The following is a 16,160-nucleotide window of genomic DNA, read 5'->3' as shown; positions in this document are numbered from 1 at the left end:
CGTTAACTGCCAAATTAAAGGGCTCTGGGATCAAAACTCAGCATAGTAGAATAAATAAGGCCCTGATTTGGGCTCTCTTTTCTCCACCAGCCTCAGCTCAGAGGCTCTGGGAAGTTGAACATGGAGCCTGAAGGTTTTCATATGAATAAATTTGGTGACCAGAAGAGCGAATTCTCAAGGAGCATGTTCATGCCTCTTAACTAAATAAATACTTACGGCACATTCAGGGACAGTAGAGCAGAAATTAACATTCAGAGGAGAGGGTGCCTAGATGGATTTGGGTGTGCCCTGGACAGGTCCAGAATTAGGGGAGGTGGTGCTTCCCCCTTCCCTACACCCACCCCAGCTGCTGCCTCCCTGGCCTCCTTACCACTCCCACCCACCAGGTGGGTCCAGTTTCATCTTCCTTTGCAAAGTCAGGCTCCCCGACATTCTCAGGATAAGTCCCAGTGTGTGAGAAGTCCCTGCTTTATGGGATTTGCAGACATAAACTACTATATATAAAATAGATAAACAACAAGTTCCTACTGTAGAGCACAGGGAACTATATTCAATATCTTGTAATAGCCTGTAATGAAAAAGAATATGAAAAGGAATATATGTGTGTGTATCTGAATGGCTATGTGGTACACCAGAAATTAACACAACATTGTAAATCAACTATACTTCAACTAAAAATAATAAGCTTAAAAAAAGAAAGGAAGAAAGAGAAAGGAAGGAAGGAAGGAAGGAAGGAAGGAAGGAAGGAAGGAAGGAAGGAAGGAAAGTTAGCTGCCTGAATCCCTTGCCCCAGTCTCACTTAACCCAGATAATAAAATCATGTCAGCCTCATTTTTCCAGCTTCCAGATCTTGGGTTTCTGGTTTTAGTTCTGGCCATGCGTTAATTGATTTTCTGGGCTTCATCCTTTGCCTTCTGAAGAGCTCGGGCCTGCCCCACTCTGATGCTTCACTTGGCGTTCTGACTGAGATGACACCGAGGGGTTGGACAGAGACCCAGGGCACAGCAGAGCTCACTGGGTCACTGTTGTCTCAGGTCCCACAGCCTTCCAGGCCCAGAAACTCTATTTTGAGACTAAACTCCATTGCAAAATTTACAGATGCATAAACCAGAAACAGAAATTATCTAAACCATAGGGGCAAGAGAGGGAAGAAACCAATTCCTTTCCAGAGACAGGAATGCTGGCATCATCTGACTCCTTTAGAATATCGAGCTACGTAGGACACTGAATTATTTATTAGGAGGTTGTTTAGAGCAATGGGGATAGATTTTCGTGAGGGCTGTTTTATCCTCCAGGACACGGTGAGGCTAAGATCTCCCCTCGAACCACATGAGTGTAAACAACAGGCGTCTGCCAGACTCAGAACCTTTCTCCCCTGGACAGTGGGCAGAAACGGTGAGGTGGGTTCCCTGAAGCAGTTTCTCTTCCTCTCGGACACACGGGAAGGTGACTTCTTCCAGGGTCCGTGCTTCCAGGTGGAGCCACGTGACTGACTCTGGTCAATGTTTGGTGGAGTTCATCGGATATTTTCTGTATTAGTCAAGAGAGGTTAACTGCTGTAACCAACAGCCTTGAAACAATGACTAAACCCCATAAAGATTAATTTCCCTTTCCCACTGGGGGACCACTGGGAGTGAGGGGTGGGGCTCCACATGATCATTGAGGGAGCCAGGCTTCCCCAAAGTGGTTCCATCACAAGACCTCTGGCTCATGTCAGACGACATGGGAAGAGAGGGAGTGGGGGGGTGGAAGGCTTAGGGGCCAGCCCCGGAAGGGGCCTCACACTTCTGCTCCCGTCTGTTGACCAGAATTTTTTTTCTTTAATTTTAGGGGGTAGGGATATAGCTCAGTGGTAGAGTGTATGCTTAGCATGCGTGAGATTGTGGGTTCAATCCCCAGTATATATATATGTAATATATATATAAAGAAGTTATATATAATAATTTCTTTTTGAAATTAAATACATTTAAAGAAATAGAATATATAAAAACATAAAGAAAAGTTAAATCATTCATAATTCCCTAACCCAATGTTTTAGCAAAAATTATTCTTTCTCCTGAATATCAATGGATATATATCAATGTGTATATATACACATACATTGATGTACATTCACGTATGTATGTATATACATACACACAAATATGGTGACTGTATTGTGTGTATGTGCAAATAGTTTTGTTCTATTTTTAAAATAAACTGGGCTCTTACTATAATTTTTTTCTTGTATATATATATTTTATTGAATTAAAGTCAGTTTACAATGTTCTATCAATGTCTGGTCTACAGCACAATGCTTCAGTCATATATGAACATATATATATTCATTTTCATATTCTTTTTCGCCATAGGTTATTACAAGATATTGAATATAGTTCCCTGTGCTATACAGTATGAACCTTTTGTTTATCTATTTTGTATATATTAGTCAGTATCTGCAAATCTCAAACTCCCAATTTATCCTTTCCCACCTGCTCCCCCTGACTCCATAACCATAAGTTTGTTTCCTATGTCTGTGAGTGTTTCTGTTTTGTAAGTAAGTTCATTTGTGTCACTTTTTTAGATTCCACATACGAGTGATATCATTTGGTATTTGTCTTTCTCTTTCTGGCTTACTTCACTTAGAATAACCATCTCCAGGTCCATCCATGTTGCTGCAAATGGCATTACTTTAGTCTTTTTTATGGCTCAGTAGTATTCTTACTAGTTTTATAACCTGCTTTACCACTACTACTGCCCTGAAAACTGCAATGTGGATACACAAGTATCTTTCCTTGTAGTGAACATGGCTCTACATCATACTTTTTCAAGGCTGAATAATACTATCTTATGTGCCTGTCATTTATTGAACAATTTAACATTTAGACTGCTTTCTTTGTTCATTTCCATTTTGCTATTACTAGCAATACTGCACTGAACATCCTTATATTTCATCTTTGCGTAACTGTGGGGTTACATTCTAGTGATAAATTTTGAAAAGTAAGAAAGAGGATATGCACTTTTTGTATTTTGTGCTTTGTATTTGATAGATGTGGACGAACTAGCCTATAAAATGTAACAATTTCTTGTAGCATCAATATTTTTTGGTACTGTACATTTTACCATGTGTTTACCGACAATCTGTTTTATCAGACATACCATGACAAGTCTGCTAGGGGAGATGCTCTCCCGACTTTATTTCCATTTCTTCGATCTTCAGGGAGCTTAAATCTATTTTCACATTTTTATTGGTAAATTTCCTATTCATGTCACTCACCCATATTTCTCTTGTTCTGTCTTATTAATTTAAAAGAGCTCTTTGTACTAGAGAATAACCCTTTGTCTCTCATATCTGTTGAAGATGTTTTTTCCCAACTTGTTATTTTTTTAAATTTGTGTGGGTTTTTTCCCCCCACATTAAAGATATTATGCAAACCAAATGTATCTACCATTTTTCCTGAGCTTCTGGGTATCTCGTCTCCACTAGCTGCTATAAAATAATTCCTAAGAATTTCTCTGGTAACAGCTTAAGCATGTATAACCTCTTTGGAAGTACTTTTGGAATTAAAAATATCTGTCTATCAGGACCAACTGGTGAGAGACACTGCACAGTGTAGCCTTCTCCATCTTGATACCTACTTTCTCCAGGGGGAAAAATAGCTTAAAAAAATCACTATCAAATTTTATGTCCAGCATGATTTGTGCAAGGAGAATTCATCTTTACTAGAAATTGGGGCTTGGATTTAACATTTTCTGAATATGATTTCCCAGTAGGAGTAAGGAAGGCTTCCTGGTTATGTTGATGGGGAGTGGGATAATGAATTTGGGCAAAAACTAGAAATTTAGGGGGCCTGTGGGTGCCAAAAAGCAGAAAGTGGCTCAGTGGTTAACAGCCCAGACTCTGAAGCCAGACACCTGGGGTCCGAAACCCTGATCTTTCACTACTGTCTGAGGGAACTTGGACAAACCCCAGACCTCTGTGCCTTAGTGTCCTTAGCAGTAAATCATATATTAAAGTGAACAAATATATGTAAAGTGCTTAGAATTGTGCCTGGCTATTGGTGTTATGTAAACACCAGCTGTTATTATTAGACATTCTTTCAGGGTTTAACTGAGTCCCCCAAGCCCCTGTGGACCCTGGTTAAGAACCACAAGGGGATGTGAGATCACAGGCTCCCTGAGCTGGAAGGAAGCCTCACAGAGATGGAGAGCCTGGCCACTTCAGCTGGGCTCTCCCTGGGGCCACCCCACCCCCTAGTTCCCACCCTGACCCACACCCTTTCCTATTTACAACCAGACGAAGGCAGCCTGCACGCTGACTCATGCTTGGCTCAGACCAAGCCATTGTTCTGGGGTGGAGGGGAGTAAGAGTGAGGAACAGTGGCCCAAAGGAGATGGGGGATGTCAACTACACAAGTGACCCAAGACAGTGACACTCAGACACACAGCAAGACTGGCACGCCCGGCTGAGAAATGGCAATGCTGCTTTGTGGAATTCTTTGTTTCTTACTCTCAAACCCTTACGGACACCCAGCTCAGTCTCACAAACAGTGTACATAATCTTGAACAGTACAGCAACACCAAAGTCTTTCCTACACACAAGAGTACACACAAACATCTTTTTGGAATCACTATGTCATGGAGTTTGTATCTCGGTCTCTCCTGCTCTTTCCTGAACACACACATATGTAGATAATTCATCCAGTCCTGCCCAAGTATATACACAAGTACACACACACCACTCACCCAAACAGCCTCACAGATGTACTCACACTGGCCAGTCAGTGTCACCCAGAGTCTCTCTCCCATACACATATATGCCAAAATCATCCAGTTAGCTTCTTTTTCTTGCTGCCCCTCAACACACACTGACACACACACACACACCATAAGGATGACCAGCTCAGAACCACAGCCAATATCTGGAGAATCTCCAGTAAAGGCACCCACCCTACCCTCCTTTCTCCATCCCCCTGTCTCCACTCTTCCACGAGTTGCCTTTGACCTACTCTGCTCTCCCCTATCCACACTCATGCCCTCCCCCACCCCTGAGCCCTCCATCTGGTGGGTCCAGGCAGGCACTCAGGCCCCTCTCCTGTCTCCCCCATCCCCCAGCCCTTCCCCATCCTCTCCAAAATCCCAGAGGCCGTCGCTGCAGGATTTCAAGGGTTGCCATACCAATGGGGCCTTGTCCCTCGTCCCCCTGGGGGTAGGCTGAGGACACACCAATAAGGGGGTTCCAGTTACTGTGGCAACTGTTGCAGGCCTGAGCTCTCGGCTTCTAGAAGGTGGAGGGGGGAGTGGTGAGAGAGTGAATGGTTGCCAAAGCAACTGAAAGCCAGCAAAGACTGGGAAGAGGCAGCTGAGCCCTGCCTTCCTTGCCCAGGGCGGCTGTGGGCATTGCAAAGCACTTCAGCATCATTCTTCCATCCCTTGCGGTTGTTTTAAGGGAGGGAGAGGAAGTGCAGATAATGAAACAGGGATTCCACTCACTCTCCCAGCTACCCATCAAGGTTGGGAGCCCATGCCAGCTTGCCCAGACTTACCATGTGACCTGGCTAGTCAGGTCCATGTTCTGGACCTCAGTTTTCTCTTTCCTTTAAATGGGACCTGTCTCTCAGGAGTCCCTTTTCCTACCTGATGAGTGTGCCCTCTCTTCCTTGCTCCACAGGAACCACAGAGTGAGTATGCCCGGTACAGGGCACAGCAGAGGCCTTGAATGCGGTGCACAGCTTTATTGATGAGAAGGTCCGAGAAATCCCACAAGCAATGACCGATCCTGAGGTGGTCAACATCCTTCAGCCACAAACCACAATGAACCCTGACAGAGCCAAGCAGGTTAGCAGGGCCAGAGACTGTGTTTCTGTAACGCTGGCGGAGTTCTGGGAGAAGATAATTATTCCACATCACTGGACTGCAATGGATGTTCAATGGGATAATGGCTATAAAATGTTTATCAATCAAATGCACAGTAACTCCACTACTGGGGGGTCAGCCTAAGGACTCCAGACCTCTTAGGGTGATCTGATTCCGAGAGTAAAGGTCTGGAGAATCTGACCCAGACCCCCTTCCTTATACCTCCTTCCTCTAGATCCTCTTCTCCCTTCCACCTCATCCCACTGTCTTTCCAAAACCATCTGCTTCCCACTTCCTGTTCTCACCGGAAGTAACCTCAGTAACACCTCATCTACATACAGAAAAGTTTAGAAATGGCCTCTGGTACTTCATCTCTCTGTTAACTACTGAATAGGAGTGGCCACCATTTTGGAGAAATGGTGTTTCCTTAGGAAGAGAGGGGCAGCTCTCTGTAAGGAGGATGGCAGAGCCTCTTGGGTTACGGGGGGTGGTGTAGGGACTTGGCAAGGAGCAGATCCAATCACTTCACAGGCCTCTCCGATTGGCAGGACCACCGTGGGTACCAGACAGGCGGGCTTGCCTCAAAGCCCTTGGCAGCGCGGTCCTGACTGGCTACGGATCCAAGGAGGAGGAGAACGCGGGATTGGCTGCAGTAAATTCCGTTTTCTCCACCCTTCTCAGCTCCCATATGAGCGCACGACGCAGAGGCAAGAAGTTCTGGGCAGACGGACAGCCCTCTTGTGAGGGTTCCTTAATGTCTGCCTAAAAGCAGAAGAGAGAGGGCCTCGGCAAAATGAAGCGGGAATTGTTGGGAATTCTTGTGGCTCTGAGGTGAGGTAGACCACGGGCCTGAGTCCCTCCAAGCTCGTGGGGAAACGGTGGCAGAAAACCGCGGAAGAATGCTGCAGAGCGGAGCATTCCCAAAGAAGACAGGACTTCGAGCTCGGCTGCTGTCCTTGGTGCTGAAGCAGCTCCGCTCCTTGCGCCCTGCCAGGCCTCTTCTGAACCCCGTCCTATCAGCAGGCCACAGCTTACTCAGTTTACAGGAGGCGAGGGTATTGCCTCCTCCCTCCGCCTTGGTCGTGGCCGCAAGGGGCTCCGGGTTCATCAAGAGTTTGTACATGTTACAGGGAAAATGGGGTCAGCACCATCTGTGCCTGAGCTTCCCACCCCACCCGCTAAGCCACAGAACTCTGACTTACTGGAGTCGAAAGGTTACAGAATCAGGATTTTTCTCTGCCTTATTACTCGTGGGTTCCAAAGAATGAGAAAGATGATGGCTGAAGGCTCAGGCTCCGAAATCAGATGTTGAGTTGAATTTTACTCTGATACTTCTTACCTGAGTGACCTTGAGCAAGTGACCTGATTTCTCCATATAAAATGAGGTTTATTATGGTAACTACTGAAGAGTGATGGTTAGCATTCATTAATGTTTGAAAAGCACTTAGCATGTGTGCCTAAGGCATACAAAGTTCTCCAAAAATGTTAGCTGTTGTTATGGGATTTTTGACTCAGGAGGCAGGTCTGCTCCCTATTTGCCTTGGATTTGCTATGTTACTCTGCTTCTTCCCTTCTGTGTACCTCAGCTTCCCTTCCTTTACAGTGGGGAAGCCGGACCAAACCAGGGATTATAAATTGCAATGCCTCCAGTATTCAGAAATGGAACATAAAGGATTGGGGACTGTGGCCTCATCCTAGAGATATAATACCCTCCCTAAAGAGAAGCTCAGCATGACTTGATTCTTGCCCTTTGTGAATGTGGACATAGTGTTACCACATCTTCCACAGTTTTCAAAAGAAGTCCAAAATATTTTAAAATAATTGATTTTTCAAGGTTGGCTTAGTTTTTAAACTGCTGTGTGGCTGTGGGCTGGCTCTGGCCAGAGCATCACCAGATTTGCCACCTCTGGGCTAGACCAGTGGTTCTCAGCCCCGGTTGGTATCTGAATCATCTAGGTAGCTTAAAACACAGATTTCTCGAGGGAAGGTATAGGTCAGTGGTAGAGCCCATGCTTAGCATGCATGAGGTCCTGGGTTCAATCCCCCAGTTCCTCCATTTAAATAAATAAATAAGTAAATAAACCAACCCCCCCCCCAAAACAAATAAACAGAACAACAACAACAACAAAAAACCCTTGCAGCCTGGAGCCATTGAATCAGAATTCCTGGGAAGAATGCCTGGGAATCTTAACATGAACTGTGGCCTGGGATAAGATCCTGGCACTACTATTCACTTTCTGTGTGATTCTAAGTGAGTTCCTTACCTCTCTGTGCCCCTGTTTCCCAATCTATAAAATGTGATAATCATAGTACCTGCCTTGTAGGGTTGTTGCCAAGATTAAGCAAGCTACTGTATGAAAGTATTTAGAAAAGTGTCTGGCATGTGGTATGCACTGCTAGCAGCTACTGGGCTGCTGCTACTGTTGTTGTTGTTACTGTTATTTTTCAATCTCCAGACTTGCAACTACCTGGGGCAGATGGTCTCTGAGGTCTTTCTGGCTCTAAAACTCCTATAATTCTGTGGCTCTGTGATTCCAACATTCTAGACATATATTATTCTTAGAGTCTAATGTTCTGACATCCTGGGACTCCAGGATTCTATTGAACTGCACCTGCAGATCTCTCTAAGATGCTGAGGTTCTGCGATCTGGGCTGATCATGAAGGCAGCTGCTGTTTTCTGAGGGCCTCCCATGTGCCAGGCAATAGAAAGTTACTTCAGTCATTCAGTATTCCCAATGTTTGCATAGAGTAGCTGTGGTTTTGTCAGTTTCAGAGATGAGGAAACAAGTACGGAGTGAACACTGTTCCTTGGATGAAAAGGTTCCATCCTTCCCCCATTGATCTGAAATGCTGTATCACATACTAAATACCCCTTTACTCTTAGGTCTGATTTTGTACATTCTTCTGTTCTATCCCCTTGACTTGTCAAGACTTCTTTTTTCCCTAATGATTTCTTCAAAATAACAGCTGTTTTGAGATATAATCCACATACTGTATCGTTCATTATTTTTAAATGTATAATTCAGTGGTTTCAGTATAATCACAGAGTTGCACATTGATCATCACTATCTAATTCCAAAACATTTTCACCACCCCAAAAAGAAGCCCCATACCCATCAACAGTTCCTCCCCATTCCCCCAGTCCCCTCCCTCTCCGCCCCCTTCCCACCACTAGTCTGCTTTTAGTGTCTATGGATTTGCCTCGTCTGAATAGTTTACATAAGTTGAGTGCTATTTCTGTGGCATTTTGTGTCTGGCTTCTTTTCCTTAGTATATAATGTCTTCAAGATTCATCCATATTATAGCATATATCAAAACTCCATTTCTGGTGGGGAGGCTATAGCTCAGTGGTAGAGTGTGGGCTTAGCATGCACAAGGTCCTGGGTTTGATCTCCAGTACCCCCATTAAATAAATAAACCTAATCCCCCCTCATTTTTTTTTAAACTCCATTCCTTTTTGTGGTCAAATAACATTTCATTGTATGGATATACCACATTTTGTTTGTCTATTCACGACTTGTTAGAAATTTGGGTTGTTTCTACTTTTTAGCTATTATGAATAATGTTGCTAATGAACGTATGTATGGACATATGTTTTCAATTCTCTGGGGTATATACCTAGGGTGGAATTTCTGGGTCACATGATCTATGACTTTTATGTATATTAACCTTTTTTAAGAACTGCCAGACTTTTTTCCCAAGTGGCTATACCACAGATGTGGGATTTAAATCCAGGTCCGCCCATAGGGATAACAATGACAACCATTTCTTGACCACCTACTATGGGTACATATTAATTGCATGCTCTCATGGCACCCAATGCTTGGCACATAGTAGGTGCTCAGCAAATGTTGCTGGTTTGAATGCATGGATGAGAACATGCTCAAAGGGACAAGCAGAAACATAACTGAGGGGAGGCAGCTCTTTATAACCTGGCAGTGGTAGGCACTGCATGTCGCCTGAAGGGCAGCCATGCGCAGTTCTAGCTGACTGTGGCCGTGATTGAATTTCTAACTCATCATTTCATGCATGATCTCTGTTAGACCCCACAGTAATCCTATGGAAGAGATATGACTATCCCCATTTCACAGATGAGAAAACTGAGTTTCAAAGAGATTAGGTCCCTTACCCAGCATCAGTGGTGGGGTCAAGACTTGAACCTGAGCAGATGTCTCCAGAGTCCAAGGCAGCTTTTCAGGGATTTGTGTGCACAGATTGCAGTCTGGTGGCCTTGCTACTGCACAGTGGTTCTCACACATTTTTAAGTGATTGCCAAGATTTAGAAACTAGGTTGCTTCACATTTTACAAGTCAGAATTTCCAGTTAGTCTATAAAGCTCATATCAGGCTGAGTTTGGCTACCTAAATTCATATACACAAACACCCCACCACCACCACTAGGTGAGCCACATCTCCACTCAGCCCCATTCCTGCTTGGTCCTTTGGACATGTCATCATCCATTTTTCATCCATCCATTCATTCACACACTCTTTGCTGAGCATGTGCCAGGCACTCCTCTAGGCACTGAGAACCCAGTAGTAAGCAATACAGATGAAAATCTTTATCCCCGTGGATCTTAAATTCTTTCATGGGAAGCAGAAGATAAACAAGTAAATAAATAGAATGTGTAGGGTGCCAGAGAGTGAAACTACTAAGAAGAAAAAACAGATGGAAAGGAAATACTGGGGCATTTTTTTCTCTTAATATTTTATTTGGAAAATGTTTAAAGAACAAGACAATGAACTCCGTCTATACTGCACTTAGATTCACCAATTGTTAGCATCTGCTTTATCTCCACAAACACACACACACGGGTTTTTGGTTTCTTTTTTCCTGATCCATTTGAAAATAAGTTGTAGGCCTCATGATTCTTCACTCCTAAATATTTCAGCATGTATCTCCCAAGAACAAGGACAGTCTCCTATATTATTATATTACTATTATCACTCCTATAAAAATTAATACTAAATTCGTAATATTATTTAATAGAAAGTCCATATTCAGATTGCCCCAAAATATCTTTTATATCTCTAGAATATTTTTATTAATAATTCTGTCAGTGTTTGTGCAATTGCATTTGGTGATTATACCTCAGTAATCTTTTTTTTTTTAACTTTTTTGGGGGGAGGGGTAGGAAATTAGGTTTATTTATTTATTTTTAGTGGCAGTACTGGGGATTGAGCCCAAGACCCTGTGCATGCTGAGCATGCGCTCTACCACTTGAGCTAAACCCTCCCCCCTCAGTAATCTCTTTTAATCTAGCATAGTCTGGGATATATTTTTGAAGGTAGAGCCAGCAGAATTGCTGATTGGATGTTGCTTGTAAAAGGAAGAGAGGACTCGTAAGGGTTGGGCCTGAGTGGTGGATGGATGCATCTTCCGTTTACTGAAATAAGGAAGACCATGGCAGAAGCGCTTTTGAAGAGGAAGATGAGGAGTCAATTTTGGACTTTATGTTTGGGATGTCCACGCAACATCATACTAGAGATGTGAGGTTGGTGGTTACAAGTCTGGAGGTGTTGATACTGGAGAAATAAACATGTAGACAAGCTTTGATCATCAGGTGATTAGGGAAGGTCTCTCTGAGGAGGTGCATTTGTGTGAAGACCTGAATGGAAAGAGGGATGAGCCACCTTTTCTAGGGAAAAGCACTCCAGATGAGGGAACAGCAGGTGCAAAGGCCCTGAGTCTGGGCCGAGCTGATCAAGTTGGAGGAACTGCAGGGAATCTGACATGTCTGCCATGGAGTTAGCAAGGGGCAGGGAAGAGTGAAGTCAGAGTGGTATCAGGAAATAGCATGTAGAGTTCTCAGCCCTTTCACACCTGATGTCCCTTTTCTCCTGCAAATATCTTCCCATGCCCACTTTAATCTGAAATTATGTATATGTACTATGTATATATATGTGTATATATATATATAAATAAACATAGCTACATCTGTGAGATTTTTAACAGTTTTATTGAGATATAATTCACATAAATGCAATTGACCCATTTCAAGTGTGCAGTTCCATGGCTTTATTATATTCGGACTTCAGCATCCACCACCACAGTCAATTTTAGGACATTTCATTTCCTCAAAAGGAAATCTTGATCCCCTTCGCTATCACCCCTCAATCCTCCCAGCTCCCTCCACCCCTGCTCTAAGCCACCACTAATCTACTTTGTCTCTATAGATTTGCCTATTCTGAACATTCATATAAATGGAATTATACAATCTGTGGTCTTTTGCACCTGACTTCCTTCACATAATGTTTTCTAGGTTCATCCATGTGGTAGCATGCATCCTTACTTTGTTCATTTAAATTGATTGCCCATGGAGGGTATAGCTCAGTGGTAGAGCACATGCTTAAGCACACATGAGGTCCTGGGTGCAATCCCCAGTACCTCCAATGAATAAATAAATAAACCTAGTTACCTGCCCCCCAGAAAAGTTTAGATGATAAATTGATTGCCAAATAATATTCCATTGTATGGATGTACGTCTTCTATATCCGGTAAGACTTTTTTAAATAAAGGAGAAGTGAATGAAGTTGATTTGTTAGAAAGTAAGATGAATTTTAATATGTAAATACTCAGCTTGGAGACCACAGTAGAAGAAATCATGAAATAGTCAGCTGCTCACACCTAATGTGGCCTGAGTGAGACAAGCACGGTGATCCAGAGCAGAGTCCTGGATTTAAGTTTTACACGTGGCATTACTACCGATGCCACAGTTTTCTCAAATGATGAATGACTCTTGGTAAAGTTGAGAACCAAAGTACAATCATCCCTCGATTTACTGACAGTAACATTCCTGGAAATTTCAGTAGATCTTCGTATCGTGCCAAAACAAAAACAAAAACAAAAACAAAAACAAAAACAAAAACAAAACTTGGTACTTACATGTATCAGAAGGTTGGGAGATCTGGAAATAGAGTTTCACCAACATGAATGTTGAGGGGGACATTCAAAAGTCATACAGGACCTGGGACGGTTCTTCATTGTGAGAATCTGACTCTCACGTTGCAGGTGCAGACATCCGGGTCCCTGCTCACTGAATGCCCACATCTGCCCCCCAGGTACTATGACAACCAAAACCACTCCCACAATTTCTCAAACACCCCTCGGGTCTGGCTTGTGGGTGGAAAGGAGAGGCAGAGATGAGAGCTTCAGAGAGTAGAACCCACTGGTCTGAGGGGAATGTGGGAAGGATTGAGAAGGAGGAATTGATGTGTAGAAATGCTCTTGGAGATGTGAAAGGAGACATCTGGTTTTGAAATATCCCCACTGGAATTAAGACTAATCAGCTTTGTAGCTGCAAAGATGGGCTGCCCTATAACCTGAAAGGGGGACCATCATATGTAAGTGACCAGTTTTCTCCATCTTCTCAGCTGTAAGGTTTTGTTACTGTCATTTTCCAGATAAGACAACTGTATTAGATCACAAGGGCTGTGTAACAAAGTACACGAACTGGGTGGCTTAAACAAATTCATTTTCTCATAATTCTGAAGACTACAGATCCGAGCTCAAAGTATCAACAGGGTTGATTTCTTCTGAGGCCTCTGTCCTTGTCTTTAGTTGGCCATCTCCTCCCTGTGTCCTTACATGGTCTTCCCCCTGTGTATGTCCGTGTCCTAATCTCCACTTCTTACAAGGACACTAACCATATTGGGTAAGGGCCCACCCTAATGACCTCACTGAACCTTCAATGCCTCTTTAAAGACCCTGTCTCCAAGGGGGAGGCTGTAGCTCAGTGGTAGAGCTTGTGCCTCGCATGCACGAGGTCCTGGATTCAGTCTCCAATGCCTCCATTAAAAAAACAGAACCTTAATAACAAAGACCCAATCTCCAAATGCAGAATGTGACAAATACAGCCATATTCTGAGGTACTAGGGTTAGGACATTGACATGTGAACTGGGGAGTGGGGAGGGGCAGAAATTCAGCCCACAACAATAACGAAAGTGTGGTTGAGTGAGGTGACCACACCACAGAGCGGGGAGCACTATGGAGTGGAACCCATGAGGCTGGGTTTCAGTTCCTTCCCTGTCTGGGTGACCTTGGGGCAAGTCCTTTCATCTCTTAGGCCTTGCGTGGCTCATCTGTAAAGTGAGACTTGTGAGGCCTTTTCTAGGGGCTGTGAGTCAGACTCAGTGTAAGAAAAGGGCATGGGCACCAAGGCAAGCTTGGTGCGGGGGTCCAGGAGGGTCCCCACTGGGTCAGTCGTTAAGCTTTGAAGTGCTGGAGGGAAGGGAGGTCCCAGAGGTCCCAGGGGATGTGGAACAGGGTGGCTGAGAGGCTACTGAGGGGACTTGCAGTACTAGCTCATTTTTCACCAACAATATGGAAGGTGTTCAGCATTTCTAACAACCAGTAAGACCATACTGATGCATATCAAAGGGGCATACTGAGTCTGAGTTTGGACGCTTGAGAGTCAGGGTGGGAATGACTTGAGAAGGCAAGTCGTAGACTAATGTGACTGTTCCCTCTCTGATGACCCTCCCTCTGGCTCCCCATGCAGGCCGATCGCCCCCAACAGCGCAGCGGGCCTGATCATCGGCAAGGGGGGCGCGACAGTGAAGGCGGTGACGGAACAGTCGGGTGCCTGCCTGCAGCTGTCCCAGAAGCCGGAGGGCATCAACCTGCAGGAGCGCGTGGTGACGGTCAGCGGTGAACCGGAGCAGGTGCACGAGGCCGTGAGCCCATCGTGCAGAAGGTACGGGAAGATCCGCAGAGCAGCAGCTGCCTGAGTATCAGCTACGCCAACGTGGCCGGCCCCGTGGCCAACTCCAACCCCACCGGCTCGCCGTACGCCAGCCCCGCTGATGTGCTGCCTGCCGCTGCCGCTTCTGGCCTGCTGGGCCCTGCGTGGTTGGCGGGCGTGGGAGCCTTCCCTGCCGCCCTGCCTGCCTTCTCAGGCACCGATCCGCTGGCCATCCGCACGGCGCTTAGCACACTGGCCAGTTACGGCTGCAACACCAACTTCCTCGGCCTCGACTCGGCCGCGGCCTCCGGGGGCCTGGCTGCCGCGGCTGCTGGTGCCAACCCTGCCGCCGCCGCCGCCCACCTCCTGGCATCCTCCGCCGGTGAAGCCGGGGCGGGCCAGCGGAGGGGCTGCCCCACCTCCGCCCCCGCCCCCCGGAGCCGCGGGGTCCTCGGCCTTGGCCGCCGCCGCCGACGGCTACCTCGGGGCCGGGGCGGGTGGCGCGGCAGGCGGAGGGGGTGGCCCGCTGGCGGCCGCCGCGGGGGCGGCTGGGGGCTTCCTGACGGCGGAGAAGTTGGCAGCTGAGAGCGCCAAGGAGCTGCTGGAGATTGCGGTGCCTGAGAACCTGGTGGGAGCCATCCTGGGCAAGGGGGGCAGGACGCTGGTGGAGTACCAGGAGCTGACAGGCGCCCGCTTCGAGATCTCCAAGAAGGGAGAGTTCCTGCCAGGCACGCGGAGCCGGCGGGTCACCGTCACTGGCAGCCCCGCGGCCACGCAAGCCGCTCAACACCTCATCAGCCAGCGGGCCACCTACGAGCAGGGAGTGAGGGCCTCAAACCCCCAGAAAGTGGGGCGAGGCCTGTGGTGTGTGCTCCCACCCGTCTCCCTGTCCCTACTCTTTCTCCTCCTGCTCCTCCTCCTCCACCGCCTGCCCCCGACTCCTGACCTCAGCTCGGTATAGTCCTGCTTCTCTTGGGATGGGGCTGGGGTAGGCCTGACTGCACCCCTCCTTTCTGGTAGTCATAGGCAGGATTGAGTGATGGCTGGGGATGGGGCCCAGAAGCTCCCTCTCCAGCCCTGAACTGACCACTCCTTCCTTCCTGTGCTTGGCTGGGCCTGACCCTCCTCTTCCAGGGCCCAGGTCTGTGTGATATCTGTATATATTGCATTTTGTTGATTTTAATAAAAAACAAAGTGTTATTTTCTCTTTCTTTCCCTCCTTTCCCCCCTCCCCTTTGATAAGGATTTTTTCCCCCTTTATAAGTTTTTGTTTCCATATGGGAGGAGGGGAGGGAGCCTCTGGGTCACCTAGAATGAGGGGCCTCCCTGAAACTGCACCCCACCTCTCCTCTTCCAGCTCCAGATCTGAGGGAAATGCTGGGAGGAGAGGGAGCAGAGGAGTCTGGAGCTGAGACAGGGCGTTTGGAGCAGGGATCCCAGAGTTCCCAGATTTTCTCAGCTAGTCTCCCCCCACTGGAGTTGCTTCTCCTAGGTGCAACTTTTCACTCTTGTTGTCAGGTGGTAAAGGGATGTTGGGGGGGTGTGGTGCTGCTGGGAATGAGGCCGGCTCTGGGCCAACTTCCTGTGGCATCTCCTGTGGCTTTTCCTAGAGTAATGGGTATGAAGATCCCTGTTGTGAT

General features: G+C 46.2%; 1 long non-coding RNA gene and 1 pseudogene across 1 annotated transcript; one reads left to right on the top strand and one right to left on the bottom strand.

The window, feature by feature from the left end:
- Positions 1 to 1,207: 1,207 nt before the first annotated feature.
- LOC140691424 (uncharacterized) lies at positions 1,208 to 5,199 on the bottom strand. Its single transcript, XR_012067037.1, has 2 exons — positions 5,158 to 5,199; positions 1,208 to 1,530 (listed from the first exon to the last, which is right to left on the bottom strand). It is a non-coding gene; the product is annotated as an uncharacterized lncRNA (long non-coding RNA).
- Positions 5,200 to 5,619: 420 nt separating this feature from the next.
- Positions 5,620 to 15,481, top strand: LOC140691398 (RNA-binding protein Nova-2-like; annotated as a pseudogene).
- Positions 15,482 to 16,160: the final 679 nt, after the last annotated feature.

This window comes from Vicugna pacos, chromosome 35 (genome assembly GCF_048564905.1).
Source record: "Vicugna pacos chromosome 35, VicPac4, whole genome shotgun sequence".
Classification (NCBI taxonomy): Eukaryota; Metazoa; Chordata; class Mammalia; order Artiodactyla; family Camelidae; genus Vicugna; species Vicugna pacos.
The sequence above is the reverse complement of the archived record's forward strand: the minus strand, read 5'-3'. Positions and strand labels throughout refer to the sequence as shown.